General features: G+C 48.5%; 1 long non-coding RNA gene across 2 annotated transcripts in view; it reads right to left on the bottom strand.

Moving 5' to 3' along the window:
• Positions 1-17,344, bottom strand: part of LOC144104286 (uncharacterized) — a 34,740-nt gene that overhangs the window by 2,854 nt on the left and 14,542 nt on the right. Inside the window, exon 3 of one of the 2 annotated variants that reach the window (XR_013308488.1) lies at positions 6,316-6,497. The exons of the other annotated variant lie outside the window; for it this stretch is intronic. This is a non-coding gene — a long non-coding RNA (uncharacterized LOC144104286). The remainder of the gene's footprint in view (positions 1-6,315; positions 6,498-17,344) is intronic. 2 annotated transcript variants of the gene reach the window in all.

Genomic DNA, 17,344 nt, shown 5'->3' with positions numbered 1-17,344 from the left:
TGCATCATCCACAAGACTATTCACCCATAAATCTTTGGACTAGACAATGTTATAAGTACTTTGATATTAGCAGTTTCCACAGAACCAATGTCATGCTGTGGCAGTCCACAGGCGATCAGTGAGTCTAGAACATTTTCTCTGATGCATAAGTAGTTAGCAGCCCATTTGTACATAGTCAGGATTCCAAGGTGGAACTAAATGTAGAAAGGGGTACCTCTCACATCGACATTAGGCAAGCAAGTTACAAGTTGAGTGCCAGCGTCGCATTGCACTGAAATTTTCTAGGAGGTAGTGTAACACTGACAGGGTTTTCATTGATAATGTGGCCTGCCGCAGATCACCTCAATCTACCGTATTTACTCGAATGTAACGCGAGTTTTGCCGAAAGTAGAAAGGAAACGTCACCCCCCGCGTTACCATCGAATACTAGGTCTAAAAACGCTATGAAGACCACCAAACACACACTATTAAAATCATTTCATGTGTCAAACATGTGCGTTGATCGTACTGGTCATTCGAAATCACGCACTCAACTCCCCGGTCAACCAGCACGCGAACCACAGGTCACAACTACTAGTACAAAACGGCAAGCTGATCGCAAACACAAAAAAAAGACGCCAGTAAGAACAAGCCAACAAGAGTCGACGCCAGCTAGAGTCACTGGCGCGATGAGAGGGCGCCACCTCTTGACGAATGCTCGCAACCTGTATCGAGGTTGTGTGGCCTTTGTGAACGCAAAATCAAACAGCCATCTCGGAGGCACCGAGCGCTCGCAATCGCCGCCAAGATGCCAGAAAAAGAGCGAGCGATCCCACCGCCATCTGTCTGTTAATGCTTGCAACTAATGCAAAAACGTGGCCACGTGACTAACAGGCAGCAGGGCATGGAGCAGCGCACTTTGTTCGCTCTTTCTCGTGTTTGGTGCCAGTGCGTGTAGTTGGGCGTTCCGTGCTTCGAGTCTTAGGCCTATGCCCATCAAACGGTCGAGTTGTCTTCAAGCGGAATGGCGTGCTCACGCGCTCAGTATACAGCTGGCTTCAAGCGCAACGCTATTCTGCTTGCTGAGAAAGTGGGAAATTCAGCAGCTGCAAGACGTCTGGACTTCAACGAATCGACGGTCAGGGGATGGAGGAAACATCGCGAGGAATTGTTTAACTGCAACAGAACGCGAAAAGGCTTTCGGGGGCCCAAGAAAGGCCGCTTCCTGGAGTTGGAGCGTCCCCTTGCAGAGTTCATTAGCAAGCAACGTTCCCGACTACTTGGAGTAAGCATTGAAATGCTTCAGTGCAAAGCACAGGAGCTTGCGCGGGACACGGGTTTGACCCAAAACCAATTTAAGGCATCACGAGGCTGGGTGCAGAAGTGTATGCGAAGGGCCGGGTGCTCCCTTCGACGCACGACTTCTATTTGCCAGAAGCTGCCGGGTACTTCGAATCAAAACTTCGAGAGTTCCAGCGCTACGTCATCGAACTTCGTCACTCTACCAACATGCCACTTGGACATATCAGCAACGCCGACCAGACTCCCGTGTATCTGGACATGCTTATGTCCAGAACAGTGCACAAGTCTGGTGAGCATGAAGTTTGCCTTAGAAGCACAGGCAACGAAAAAAATCTGATTACCGTTATGCTGGCATGTTTGGTAATGGCCGCAAGATCCATCCATTGATCATTTTTCGCCGGAAGACGTTCCCGAAGGAAACTTTCCCGAAAGACGTCACCGTGCGCTGTCACGAAAAAGGTTGGATGGATTTTAATCTTGTCATAGATTGGATTCAAAGAGTGTGGGACCGAAGGCCAGGCGCATTGCTGCATCTGGAAGCAGTATTGGTTCTGGACTCTTTCAGAGGTCACATGACAACCGGCGTCAAACAAAAGCTACAGCCTGACCGAACGCATCTCGTTGTTATACAGGGTGGCATGACCTCCATTCTATAGCCTCTGGACGTTCGCATGAACAAGCCCTTCAAGGATCGCTTGCGACAATTATACTGGGAATCGATTGAAAGCGGATCAACAACAACACCTGCAGGTAGACTGAAATGCTCAAGCGCGTCTACCGTTGCCCACTGGATTTCAGCAGCCTGGTACGGGCTGCCTCATGATTTCGGCTACCGCGCATTTAAGAAATGCTCAATTTCAAAGGCTCTAGACGGAGGTGTGGACGACCAGCTGTGGGAGGCAGCTAGTGACAAAGAAGAGTCAAGCTGTGATGATGACAGTGACGGCGACAACTGCCGTGAGGATGAGGATGTATAGGAATGCCTGTTCGGCTTGTATTTCGATAAAGTTGTCTTTGACCCTCAGAACTGTGCGATGTCGGTTCCTCGGGAAGCATTCGGGTTCTTTCGGTTTTTCTGTCGCACGCCCTAAGTCTACCCTCGCGTTACAATCGTTTTTTTTCCCATTTTCACACCCGAAAAGTTGACCATCGCGTTACAATCGTGGTCGCATTACATTCGAGTAAATATGGTAGAATGCTGCTTCGCCCAATAGTTTACTCTACTCCTAATCAGGTTCATTATTGTCATCACGCTAAGAGGAACCTTTGTTTTTCACACAACATCTGACAGGCTTACCTCAACCAGAAAAGGAAGGATCAAATAACTGAAACGTTATAACAACTTTCAAAGCTAATAAGATGAAGTAGCTGTACCATTACAGGGCCTGATCCCAAAACTGGCCCAGCTAGAAGAGAGCTGGGCTAATGCTAGACAATATTCGCTAACAAATGTCAGTGTCAAAATTCTTGTGTGCGACTCTCTCTACTGCTGTTTGCATTTTGCGGGGTTTTTTTGCCAATTTACTTTTCTAGCCTGTGACTTAAGGGTGTCCATTTGGAATCGAAGGTGGCCTAGATGTGAGCAACGGTGGACATTAAAGAGCCCAAATCTAAGCTAAAGGGTCGCAAAAGGCGGGTTGAAGAAGTGGGAATCAAATATGTGCATTATGTAGTGTAAATGCCACTTAGCGTGCTTGTCACGTACAAGTCCTCGAGAGCAAGCTGGTAACTTGCAAGACATTTTCGAAAATTCGCGCTTTTGCGCCGAAACCCACGACACCAGGTGTTTGCCCGAGATTGCGCGCATTGCATTGGCTAGCGCGAATGCGTCATGATGCAGAGTGCTATCACTGGTTCGAGAGCTATACAGAGAAAAAGGACGGGTGCTTGCCCGGCCCCGAAGGTGACTGGAGCACCTCCCCCTTTGTATTCCCTCCTCTGTCTGTAGCTGTGGCGGCTGTGTATGAGTTGAGAGGTAAAACACGGAGCCAGTTTTTAATTGCCAATATCTCTGTTTTACATTAGCTATACTGAAAATTTTTGCAGGAGGCTGATAGGCAATTCAATATCTACCAGTTTCATCAAGTTGTCTTACACTCATTGCCCCCCCCCCCCCCCCATTTTTAGGGCCCTTTTAAGGCTCGAACAAGAATGCCACAATTTGTGGCTGGGTTTTCTTAACATGATAATCATTTCCTGATAACGAAACAAGCTTGCAAATTCAACAGATCATTAAGCTATGATAATTAAGATTTAATTTTTTACAGCAATTATCAAGAAAAACAGACTAAAAATTAAAATCCAGAAGTAATCTAATTAAATAGCCCGTTTAATGCACTGCAAGTTGACAGAATCAAAGTAAAAGTTCAGAGAAATCAAAATTCAAACTAAAGAGTTCTTTTAATTTTTGTTGTCCAGTAACTCAACTACAGTGGCCCTAAAAGAAGTATCAATCATCTCTTCAAGCAGATTATTCTGAAGGCAAAATGCTTGCTGCCAGTTAAATTGAACCACCAATACAAGGAAAAAGGGTGTATCAGTGCATCATTTCTTCTTAAACTATTGCATTTACTGCTTAGCACATAAAATCAAAGACACCAGTTAAACACAATGCTTAAAGAGAATGCGAGTGACCAGAAACATTGCAAAGTGCAAACAAGGGCAAACCAACATGGCATGCAAAAACTCGCCAACAATAACACTACCGTATGTACGCGCATAATTTGCGCAATTTTTATTCAGAAATTAGGGCTCGAAGAAGGGGTGCGCAAATTACGCGGTGATTTCGCGAGCGCGCCTTAAAAAAACTCCACAAAGGTCATAACGCGCCATATAGGTATAGTGTATGTTGCTGCGTATACGTCAGCACCTGGACCCGCACCCCACGCTGGCCATCCCCCGAAAAAAAGTTCACTCTAAATGAAAATCCGCGCACCCCCCCCCCCCCCCTTTTGCGGGATGGCATGAAGGTGCATGCATGAAGTTGAATAAGACGCTAAAACAGTGTCATCGCTTGCAGCCCAGCCACTTGTTCGGTAGCTCCGGATTCCGTGAGTTTGCTTTCGCAACTACGTCCGGGATAGCAAGCGCGAATCAATAAATCAATTACCACACCACACAATTCTTTAACAGTACCGCGCGAGCGTCGACCAAACTGCTTGTCGGCGCCTTATGACGGCGCGGTGCTGCGAAGCCAGCGAGAATAGCCACGTGCGCCGACACAACTATTGTTTGCCGACACAACTATTGTCGCCTATGGGCAAACTTGTGCGAACGCGGTTATTCTCGCTGGCTTCGCGCCGTGATAAGTCGCTGACAAGCACTTTGAAACTTGCCGTATAGTTGTGATATCCCATCGCAAGACACAACCGAACAACCAAACACAAGCCGTCCGAGCCATCAAGAAAAGCGTAGCCGGCAGTCGAGTCACATACATCAACCAAACAGCGGTGTTGGCTTTCTATCAGCTGCCGATCCTCCCCGGAAGCGCTGCTGGCTGTTCCGAGTGGCGATGCCGCTGGTGCCGCCGCGATTGTAACAGCGGCCTCTGACACCACCATGAACGCCCAGTGCACAAAAGATTCAAAAAGCCTTCCGAACAAACACGCGGAATAGCCGAATGCTACTGGGTAGAGCCATAGGGTAGAGCCCGCATGCATGATGGTGGTCTAGCACCGCGCGGTGCGTAAAATATGCGATTAAAAAATGTTTTTGTGCAAGCCCGGCTGATAAGTTAAGGGTGCGCAAATTATGCTAGGGCGCAAATTATGCGCGTAAATACGATATATAGGCGAAGCTGCCTAAAAGGTCGCCTGTGCCTTCTACCTTCCAGCGTAAACTGCAAGGCGACTGGCATCTTTACGAAATTTCCAAGGATGAGGTGTGTAGCCTCGTCCACTGTGTCGCCTCCGATCAAGGCAAGCCGCTAGATGTGAAAACCATTACAGCACAAATTATAATAAGATGTTGAATGCAAATAAGGGATGAATGAGCATTTATAAATTATCGTATTTATTGCATACAAGGCACAGCAAATAACATCTTTATCTATGCTGAGCACCCAGAAATTTTTTACACCCATTTTTCCCTAATGAATTGCTATTTCATGCACATTATGAAAAAAAAACGCATGTGCAACCAAAATAAATGCAGCGATACACCTGTCTTCAAAGCATTTCTTAGAAGAATGTGCTGGTGCCAAGCTGATCGAAACATGCTCAAGCCATGAGCGACAGTTTTTCAGTGTGATGCGACAAAGCATGCCCTATTAACCCCCCACCCCCCTCCCCAAATATTTCTTAACTGTACCAGAAACCCAAGAATGATTTCACCGAATTTAATGCAAGCAAACTACAAGACACTGATCAAGAGTGACAAAGGTAAAAAAATGGCACAGCTAAGAGATGAAGACCATGCTGCAACTTCCAAAAAATGCCAATCTGTGAGAGCAATACAAATGCAGTCATCTTGCACTCCATATTTTCATGCCTGCAGGTTCCCGGAGAAGTTCAATTTTCTAGGCAGGTACTTTTAATTTTGGTTACTTGGAGCAGCCATAAACTTAAGTGCAAGCATACTGCAGAACTGCCAACCTGGTGATTTTAAAAATCAGGAAATTTTATTCGTGCTATCTAGGGAGTGAGGGGAGGCACTGCATCAATCTGTGTCGAGTCCATCACGGCAGGAACTTTGCTGTCTACACTAGCACCGTGCCATGACAGCCACTTCAGAAGGCTCACAGGAAAAGCTACACCTTCTCTACTGCAGCCTTCTAGAATGTTGTACCCATGCTGTACCACAAAATAAGCCATAGCCACTTTAGCTTTGGCTTAAAGCTGTACTCAAGGTGATTCTGAGCTCATCTCTTCACCGTGTTAACTCGAGCACCAAGTAACCACATAATTCTGAATAACCAGTGAAAAGAGTGCTGACAGATACAATTGATTGCCGAATTTTCATGTTTACGAATCAGATTATAAAACTTGCAATGAGAAAAACATTTCTTTACAACAACCACTGAAAAGCCTGGCTTACCAGAACAGCCCTTCTGTCGGGGTCTCCAAGGATTTATTCTAGCTCCTCAACATCTAGCATGGAACTCAATGGGACCAGGTATTCTCCAAGACAATGCTGCAGAGCAGCTGCGCGATTCCCTTTGAGCTCGTTGATGTCAGCTCTGATCTCCATCAGGAGCTGCACTGTCCGACTGTTGAAGCCTGAAGTGTTCAAAATCCATGATTAATTACAGAAACACTGCACATATCCCTCTGAGTGCCTTGGTATGGCTAAAGGTATCACAATTTGGTTTACACCAAACACTGATTGCATAGCACAGAAATAATTTTTTTAAAATTCAGTGCAATTTGAAAATGATCAGTACCCCCGAGATGAACGCACTAGCTGCTGCACTACAAAGTACAAGTTGTCGAGTGTTTTGAGGGAAACAAAGTAGAACACGACTGCTTTACTGGGTCCAATTCGCATCACGCATTCATTAGGTCTACCTTTATCCAGCTTGAACCCAACAAGCTTCTCAGCTTGATAGAGCAGCTGTGTATTCTGAGAAGGTTCGAGGTTTCTGATATGAGCGAAGCGCATGTCCACTCCAGATTTCGAGAGCGTACTGCACAACATAATCTGTTTGTGACCTGTAGTAAACTGTCAAAACAGGCAACAGAGAAAAATAAAGCTTCGTGGCGTGTGGGTAGCGTGCCTGTCTTACAGGATTTAATTCCCACTACCACCTCTCAGAGAAATTTGGTGTATCTGAACATTGCTGAGCTGTTCCGGAATTTTTTATTTCTCTCTTCCATTAAGACTTTCCACCCCCGGCCAACGCCACTGCAGAGTTTTCTGTGACAAAGGGTCGGTAACACTGTCGCATTAAAAATCAGAAATAATGTGGGGCCTGGACAGCAGTTAATGTGGTCACTGTGATGACAGCGTTACATGATATAGCCATATGCTCCGGGTCCTAGAAGCAGATGTGCCAATAAGTTGTTTTTAAAAACCATAACGTTTAAATTTTGAGACCAACAAATTGCCCAAATATCCACAGTTTATGGAACTTCTCTGGAACTGCAATGCCACGACTAACGGTGATGTCATAGGAAACGACAGGCTATCTCGCACTGCCATTCACAGCAGTCATGCCAATCTTGACAGTTGTCTGGAAATGAAACAGCACTATACAAAATTGAATGTGGCCCACTCATGTTGCAAGCATGGGGTGTCCATATCTCATCGATATGAAAAATCAATTCAGTGATATATTGCAAAATTCATTATATAATCAGCATATAACTTTCCTGCTACTGTTATTTTAGGCAAGCAAGCAAGACTGAAGCAACAATTATTAGAGGTATGAAAATTCGTATTCAAAATTCGGACTAAATGAAATCCATCGGGAATGACCTCGTAGTTGAGGTCGCCCAATGACCTGACCACGCGGTATGGTTCGAAGTAGCGATGGAGGAGTTTTTCGCTCAGTCCTCGTCGCCGAATGGGGAACCACACCCACACACGGTCGCCAGGCGCATAATGGACGTCGTGACGGCGCCGATTGTAGCGATCTGCATCTCGAAGTTGTTGGTCCTGAATTCGAACTTTGGCCAGTTGGCGAGCAGCTTCGGCGCGTTCCAGGAATGTGTAGGTATCAGTGTGATGGCTAGAGTCGTCCAGATGTGGTAACATTGCGTCGAGCATCGTCGTCACTGCACGGCCGTAGACGAGTTGGATTGGGGACCTCTGCGTTGTTTCTTGCATGGTCGTATTGTAGGTGAAGGTGACATAAGGAAGCAGTTCGTCCCACGTTTTGTGTTCAATATCGACGTACAAGGAAATCATGTCAGAAAGGGTTCGGTTCAGTCTTTCAGTCAACCCGTTCGTTTGAGGGTGGTACGACGTTGTTCGGCGGTGGTCGGTATGATTGTAAACCAAGATCTCCTGCAGCAGCTCAGCCATGAACGCAGGGCCTCTGTCAGTGATCCGCACTTCAGGTGCCCCATGGCGGAGCACGATCTGATGCACGAAGAACTTAGCGACTTCTAAAGCGGTGCCGCTGGGTAGAGCTGACGTTTCTGCATAGCGGGTAAGGTAGTCCGTCGCGACAATTATCCATTTGTTGCCAGAGTTCGAACGTGGGAACGGACCCAGCATGTCCATTCCTATTCGTTGGAAGGGCCTTGTGGGTGGTCTAATGGGCATCAAGAACCCAGCTTGTTTGGTTGACGGTACCTTGCGACGCTGAAAGGCTCGGCACGTTCTGACGTAGTGAGTGACATCAGCACGGAGACGAGGCCAGTAGTAATTCTCTTGGATTCGGGCTAGCGTACGGGCTATGCCCAAATGTCCAGAAGTGGGTTCGTCATGGGAGGCTTGGAGGATTTCATTGCGCAGGCTAGGCGGTACGACGATTAGGTATTGCGTATTGTTTGGAGCGAAATTTTTCTTGACCAGAAGACCATTGCGGATGCATAAAGATAGCAACACGCGCCTGAAAGCGCGTGGGGCGGTCGTGTTGCTGCCGTTGAGAAATTCCATTACGTCTCGAAGTTCGAGGTCGGCGCATTGTTGGTCAGCGGGGCAGGAGGCGCTGAGAGCAGTCAGTAAGATGTCGTCATCATTACAGGCGTCGGTAGAAGGATCTACTGGGGCGCGGGACAGACAATCGGCGTCAGAGTGCTTGCGCCCGGATTTGTACACGACAGTCATGTCGTATTCCTGGAGCCGCAGACTCCATCGGACGAGGCGAGCGGACGGGTCTTTAAGGCTTGCGAGCCAGCATAAGGCATGATGATCGGTCACCACCTTAAAATTTTTGCCGTAAAGGTACGGTCGGAATTTCGAAGTGGCCCATACAATTTCAAGGCATTCTTTCTCGGTAGCGGAATAGTTTGATTTGGCTGGTGACAAACATCGACTTGCGTAAGCGATGACCCGTTCTTGACCTGCTTGGATCTGGACCAGGACAGCACCTAAGCCGATGTTGCTGGCATCAGTATGGAGCCCCGTGTCGGCGTTTACGTCGAAGTGAGCCAGAACGGGAGGCGTCTGCAGGAGGCTTTGAAGGCTGCGGAATGCATTTTCTTGCGCTGCTTCCCATGTGAAAGGTGTGTCCGACCTTGTTAGGCGCGTCAGCGGCTCGGCAATGCGAGAAAAATCTTTCACGAAGCGACGGTAATACGCGCACAATCCAAGAAAACCGCGGACAGCTTTCAGGTCTTGCGGCGGCGGAAAATGGGCAATAGCTGTTGTTTTTTCAGGATCAGGCTGAACACCGGCTTGATTCACAACGTGCCCTAAGAACTTCAGCTCTGTATACGCAAAGTGGCATTTCTCATTTTTGAGCGTGAGTCCAGAAGACCTTATTGCTTGTAGGACCAATTCGAGGCGGTGAAGATGCTCCTGGAAAGTCGGGGCGAAGACGACAACATCATCAAGATAGACGAGACACGTCTTCCATTTTAAATCGGCAAGGACGGTACCCATGAGGCGTTGGAAAGTTGCCGGTGCAGAGCACAGTCCAAAGGGCATGGCCGTAAATTCATACAGGCCACTTGGAGTAATAAAAGCTGTTTTTTCACGGTCCCGCTCATCGACCTCAATTTGCCAGTAACCTGACTTGAGGTCCATCGAAGAAAAGTATTTAGCGCTACAAAGGCGATCCAGAGCGTTGTCGATCCGATCCGGGGGAGAGGATAGACATCCTTTTTGGTGATTTTGTTTAAGCGACGGTAGTCTACACAGAACCGCAATGTTCCGTCTTTCTTCTTCACAAGGACGACTGGCGCTGCCCAGGGACTCCGGGAAGGACGAATTACGTCGTCGCGGAGCATTTCCTTGACTTGGCGGCCAATAGCGTCGCGTTCAGCGGGAGACACTCGGTAGGGGGACTGTCGGAGAGGGTGCACGTTATCGTCCGTAATAATGCGATGCTTCGCTAGGTGAGTTCGTCCAACACGCGATGATACCGAGAAGATGTCGCCGTAGCGCAGAAGAAGATCTTTAACTTGTTGATGCTGCGTCGGGGAGAGTGCTGGATTGACGTCGAACGTGAAACCAGTGACTGGGCTCTGCTGTTGCGACAACGACATTGTGGAAATACTGGGTGTGCTGCAGACATGGGCGATGGCATCAACGTGAGCCACAACGGTTCCCACGTTCAGATGTTGGTGTGCACCACCGAAATTGGTTATCAGCACTTCTGTTTCTCCGTCGACGAGATTAACGACTCCTCTGGCGACAGCAAGGCTCCTGGCAAAAAGCAAGATCTGGTTGCCTTCCGCGACGCCTTCGAAATTCCGCACAGTCTTGGCGCCGACAGAAACCATAATACTCGAACGAGGTGGGATGGTGACGTGGTCATCCAGGATGCAAAGGGCGGTCGGATGGTCTGGATCTCTGTGTATTGCGTTCTCTGTGGAGAAACACACGGCCTTTGACTGGAGGTCGATGACCGCTCCATTCTCGGTCAAGAAATCCATCCCGAGAATGCCGTCACGTGAACAATGTTCGAGTATAACGAACGTTGCCAGGTAGGTTGCGCCTTGAACTGCTACTCTTGATGTGCAAGTCCCGGTCGGTGTAACTAAGTGACCCCCGGCTGTACGAATCTGTGGGCCAATCCACGGAGCGGTGACCTTTTTCAGAGTGGCGGCGAAATTTCCACTGAGGATAGAGTAATCCGCCCCTGTGTCGACGAGTGCAGTGACGTCTGTTCCGTCGAGGGAAATGCTCAGGTTTGCTGTCGTAGACGGCGTGTGAGCGGTACGGCGCGGTTTTCGGTCACGGCTGCGGTGCGGCGCGGGTTCATTTCGATACGTCAGGGGGCATTCCCGTCGAGTCGGCGTTTCACGGTGTTGGACGGCATTCGGTCGTGGCATCGGGTGGCCACCTAGTTGCGGCGTAGGAGGGTCTGTTACATTTCGTCGGTGAGCAACCTCCCCCTCAAAGGTTGCTGCTTTTAGTTTTCCTGGCGAGGGCTTGGCGACCTTCCCCGAGGAAAGTCACCGTAAGACCGACGACGTGGGGATGGCGACCTGCGGGTCCCACCGGCAGATTCGGCCAGATAATCGTTGATTTTTCTGGGTCGCTGCCCAGGCTGCCGACGTGGTGCATCTGCAGGGAACCCCGGCAGGCCCATCTGACGATACCTGCAGTTGCGGTACAGGTGGCCCGGCTCACCGCTGTGATAGCAGAGAGGACGGTAGTTGGGAGTGCGCCAGATGTCACTTTTACGGGGATACGATGGAGCAGGACGAGCAGGTGGTGGCGGCCGAAAAGAGGCCGGGGTTTCCTGAAGACGAGTCGGCGGCGGTTGTGCGCCACGAGCAACAGCGGCGTATGTCATTTGCGGTGGGGCTGTGGACGGCTGAAAGGGAGCTGGTGTTGTAAGCGCCTGTTGCGCCTCTTCCCGAATAACCTCGGATAGAGCAGTAACCGTTGGCGCAGGCGGCGTAGCCGGGAACAGCTTCTGGAGCTCCTCGCGAACGATAGCTCGTACGGTTTCGCGAAGCATGTGGGTGTTACTGATGTCCGTGGTTGCCGCAGTCATGGCCAAAGGTTGACGCTCGTATTGCCGCAACCGCATATCGAGTGTCTTTTCCATGGTGGTTGCCTCCGACAGAAACTCTGCGACCGTGATGGGTGGATTGCGAACCGGTCCGGCAAAGATTTGCTCCTTGACACCTCGCATAAGGTACCGGAGTTTCTTCTGCTCTGTCATGTCCAGGTCAGCTCGACGAAATAACTTTGCCATCTCTTCGAAGTATACCAGTATGCTTTCATTTGGTAGCTGGGTTCGGGACTGAAGGAGCAGATCGGCCCGTTCTCTTCGAATCACCGTGGTGAAATCCTTCAGGATTTAAATACGTTCCACGTCGTTATGGACGACTCCCGGTTCTCGAACCACGTACGAGCTGCGCCCTCGAGCGAAAAGAACACGTGTTGAAGCTAGGAGTCTTCCGCCCATCTGTTGTACCGGGCCACGCGTTCAAATTTCTCCAGCCAGTCTTCCGGGTCTTCTCCTGGAGAACCTTGGAAGATCGGTGGCTCCCGAGGCTGCTGCAGCACAACAGAAGGTGAACTAATCGTCGTCTGCATGCCTATTTCGGGCTGGACGGTCGTCGACGATGGCGCTGAACGAACCGCTTGGGTTGAGCGAGACTCCAGAAGCCCAAACTCGGGTTGAAGGCCATGGAGCCGGCGGCTGCCCTGGTGTACAGGCGTCACCTCGATGGCAGATGACCCTCGAGGACTTGAATCCCTGCTTGCTGGGGGAGTCCGAGGCATGGAATGCGTTTCCCAGCGCCCTCCACCAGATGTCACGGGTGGTACAGCTCGGTTGGATACGTCAAAGTAGGTGACTGCAGCGGACGTCAGTAGCAGTCCCAAAAGCGGAGCATTCGCAGCCAGACACTTCGGCTTCTTTTTCTAAGGCCAGCTCGCGCGCGCTTTCCGCGCTCTCGTGGTTCTAGTAGAACGACGACGATGAATGGGCGGTGTCAATATCAGACAGCATTTGCTGTTCGATTCGCACTTTCACTATACTTTAATCTCGTTATAACGAACATGGATACAGCGAATTAACAGTATATATGAAATGAAGAGTGCAAAACCTGACACTCTATTGGTTATATTGGAGCAGTTTTCTGTATTCTCAGGGCTCTAAATGCACAAAGAGGCGTAAAAACTTAAAGAAATGCAATATTTTGATCATCTGAATAGTCCACAGTAGTAGTGTGTATGTATTTTCCGTGCATTTACATGCCACACCATATAGGGGCACTACGAACTAGCATCAAGCTGACAGACGCATGACCGGCACGTTATCGAACCATCGCCTCATCATGCCGCACGCCCCTGCCACATGTGCAGACCTGCGCGCAAGTGGGCTGCAGTCCATGATTAAATCAACTCTGCTGCGCAAAATTGCAATCCAGAAGTACAAAGTAGTCTCATTTGAGTCGATTTTTTGGTAGTCCACAGCGAGCGCAAAAGCGGACATTACTGAGGACTTCAGTGTTGCATCTAGCACTCAGTCGACAATTGTGAACGCAAGACAGAAGATTGCAGACATCTGTTGACATCTGTTTCAAAGGAGACATGAAGAATGATCACCTTGTCATCATGTCGACTGTTGCTTCTGAATGTTACGTTTGAGAACTTAGTCTCTGCTCATGACAACTTGATAGTGGCACCTGAACTGACCGACCAAGAAATCGCTGATGAGGCCGATTCTTGCAGATGATGCAAGTAGGGATGATGACAGTCAACCGGAAAGTGAAGAATGAGCTCTAAAAAGCGCAGAGGCTGCCGACGCGGCCAGGAAATTGAAGGGCTACCTACAGAAAGTACCTGTAGCCTGATGTGGAGAAAGCTCTAGATTTAATTGATTTCATGGAGAATTTTTGTCCTCTCAAATACTGCTCAGTGCCACCAAGGAAAGGTTGCATTCTTTCTTAAAAGAAATCTGGGCGGAGCCAGTATCCCCATCTAGTGTTCATTTCTGCTCTCCAACACAGAACAAAGAGCCATATTTCGCATGCTTATACCAAGCTCTGAATTCAACAATTGTGCGTTATTACACCTTTCTGTTGTCCCCCTGAGAGCACCCTTTGCTTGGTATTATTTGCGGACTTTTGCAGATATTTAGAACGATTGTTGGGTATAACAAATTTTAGGTCAAAATTAGACTTAGTTGTAACGAGATTTCGCTCTATTCGAACCTCTTTTATCAGAAATTATGAATTTCTGGTTCATCTAAACTGACAGTGAAACATCGCAACATTCTCAGGCAGCAGTATCTTACACTTCTGAATGGAACCTACAGCCATTGGCATTAATGAATGCCTAGGGAATTTTTTTATGTTGATCAATGTAAGATAATAATGTATTCATTGAGATAATTGATTACAAAAGAAAGTGGGATGCAAACCTATGAGCGCCGAATATCATGTTCGGTGCTCTATCAACTCCGCTAATACGACAGCTGTTCAATCTTCTTCCGTAGGTATCTGCAGCATGTAACATATCGTTGAGATGTTCACCAGCACCGCCCTTTTCAGTAGTGACAGACATGTATGTTCAGTAGCGAGTGCCTCATGGAACATGATCCGACGGGAGAGTGGAAGTTGTGCGATAACCCTCTTGCACTACCCATGGCAGCAAGGCCGCCAGAATCGAGGCCCTTTATTAGAACAAGGGCCTTTACTAACGCGGAAGTGTTAGAGGCTTCGTTCTCCGGAAAATCCGGTGTCGTCAGCGCTGTCAAAGAAAAATTCTGGCCACGGCTTTGGCAGGTGGTCGTGTACATGTGACATGGCCGGGACTGATTTGGCGGCAGCTTGTGTGTCCCCACGAGGCCAAATGACATGGCAAGAGCTGCCAACTCGGGCTTATCAAGGTAAAATTCGAGATGGGAGAGTGAGGTGGAAATCAAACCCACTGGGACCTTTTCATCTACAGTAAAACATGGTACTCCTAGTCAACACAGGTATGTTAGTGTCGCTTTGTTAAAACGAGGCTTTATAGGTATCTATGTCAGGTGGTATTCCACATGATAGGGCAGCTTACTACTGTATGCGACTGAGTATGTGTGAGATAATAGTGACAAAAATCAAGGAAATAATTAGTGATTAAACAAGCGGCGAGTTCCGTGTATGTTCACAAGTATCTGCAAGGAGAGCCACAGGCGGTAGCCGTTAACGCTGTTTGTTTTACCCTTAAAGGCAGAGCTTTGTTGTCCCCCGAATTTTCTGGCACCCTTGGTCCCATAGGTATAGGTAGCTTAAAGGGGCGATGACATGGTCGTTCTTCATATTGCAGTTTTCTGCTTCAGTAACTAATGCAAGAGCTTATGATTCGATTTTCGAAATTTGGCTGCCCTGGACGCGCTGTATTTTCCAATAAACACGATCGAAATTGAGACCGGGAGACTCCTCCCACTGGCAGCGACCGCCATATTGAAAGCTCTCGTGACGTCACCAGCACTTGCACAGAGCAACATCGTCTGGTCTCGTTGCTGCAATATGCGCAGCGAGGTCTAAGTCCCCCTTGTACTTTCGCGGGCGATCTAAGTAGCAGTCGTCCCCCATATATGAATGACTGGTACCGCAAAAGCGATAATATCCCAGTTTTTTTTCGGTATAGGTAGGGTCCGGTCACACTATAGACCGATGCGGCGGCGATCGACGGTCGGTGGGCTGATCTGTACACAAATGCCGTCGCTGACGCACTGGTCTGTCTCGCTAGACCGATGACGACGCCAGCACGATCAACTATCGCGTATCGTAGTAATGTTAAAGAGTCAGCTTAGTGGGAACCAGAACAGAGTGGTAGGGGACTAGTTGGTATGACATTGAATAAACTTAAGAAGTTTAAAACTTATTGGACCTCATGCTAGCCACGGCGACATACGCGATGTGCGTGCACCAGCGAAGATGTGCTTTTCTTCAGTGCCTGCGCATAGAACTGATTGGCGAGGCAAACGTCACGGGCAGAAAACGCTGCACGACAGTGCCGCTCGCGGCCGTCGCCTGGGCTTGTGCGGCCGAGCGAAAGCTTCACGCCCGGTGAGGCGACGGCCGGAAAAACTGCGCTTGTGTACCTTATCCTTATCGAAAAAGCGAAACAAGTGGCTACTTATCATATCTTCACACTTTGTTACTAATCAGTGAGGAACTTTTGCCATATTCTTGAATTTCGGTTGACGGTGGACCGCCGGCCCCTTTCTTGACGAGGCCTAGCGAGTACGCAGGATTCGTGCGTGCGATTTCGGCGATTGCGGAGAGTGAATTCGCAAGTTTTAGCGCCTGCAAATAGCTGTCGAGCGTAGTTTTGGCTACAGCGCCCTCAAAGCGATGACTGCCTACATCGCAGAACGCGAGTACAATAAGGATGAAGTGCCGATATGTGACCCGGTCTGCATAGCATGTGCAGAAGGCAGCCGACACCAGCCGTCGGCGTCGACTGTGGACAACAAATCTTGTTGTTTTCATTAATTCATGTAAAGTCCGAATCTATTTTTAGCTAAACCGACCTAAAGTTAAATTTTGGTGGCATAAGAGAAAGCAGACACAATTAGCGGAAAGCGTCGGTATCCTACGCGAAGTTTCCCAAGCAGGCAATACAGCATCATCGGTGCTTATTGCAGTGTTTTCATGGTGTGTAAATGAGTAAAAGTGCAATTTTTGAGCAAGAGTATGTAATATTAAAGATAAGGATAACCCAACTTGCGTTTTATGTCACGCAAACGAGCAGTACTGTTTGCACACAGCCATGTAAACAACTTCAACGCGGGGCTGCAGTTGTTCTAATCGTCGCACTCCTGGGACACAATGTGCACACACACCAAAATGCTGTACTATTATTTCAAAGCACTCATTTAGACGGCGGCGACTATTCATCGGTGCAGACAGTAAAACCATTAGAGTAACGTAGCGTTTTGCAAGCGGCTTGGTTCCTGCAAAAAGGTTCTATGAGTCGAAGGAAATGTACGTTCGACTTACAAACGCATACATTCAGGGCGGATGTCGTCACACACGGCACTTTTCTCTGCTTCTTTTGTGCCTCAATGTTACTGCAGTGCACCTTTTGATAATTTGAGTTTAATTATCGAGCGATGAATAGCGGACAAGAACTTGGTAGCAAGCTACAAAACGCCGCGGCTTTCACGGCGCACATCGGCGAAGGCATGGACGGCACGTGCCGCTTTTCACATACGGGAGCACTTGACTGCTCAAAAGAAACCACACTCATAACATACGAACAGCATGCTTCTAAGCGTAACTAATAAAGCAGGAGTCCATCGATTTCTGTTTCCTTAACAATCGGAAAGTGGGCACCACGAGCAAGTCCGCTTTCCCAAGGATCACCCGGCTCGCTTACTAAGTTGAAGGCTTCCCAAAAGAAAACACGGAAAATATATTTGATTTCGCTAGGCTAAAAAAAAAAACTTTTCGAGCGACCGCTGCCTACGGTGTGCATGCAAGCATCTAAACAGCCCGCAGCAGACGACGCGTGGCATGTATGCGCTCGTGACGTCAGCGATCAGACGTTGCCA

This window comes from Amblyomma americanum, chromosome 9 (genome assembly GCF_052857255.1).
Source record: "Amblyomma americanum isolate KBUSLIRL-KWMA chromosome 9, ASM5285725v1, whole genome shotgun sequence".
Classification (NCBI taxonomy): domain Eukaryota; kingdom Metazoa; phylum Arthropoda; class Arachnida; order Ixodida; family Ixodidae; genus Amblyomma; species Amblyomma americanum.
Note: the sequence above shows the minus strand (reverse complement) of the source record. Positions and strands in the feature narration are given on the sequence as shown.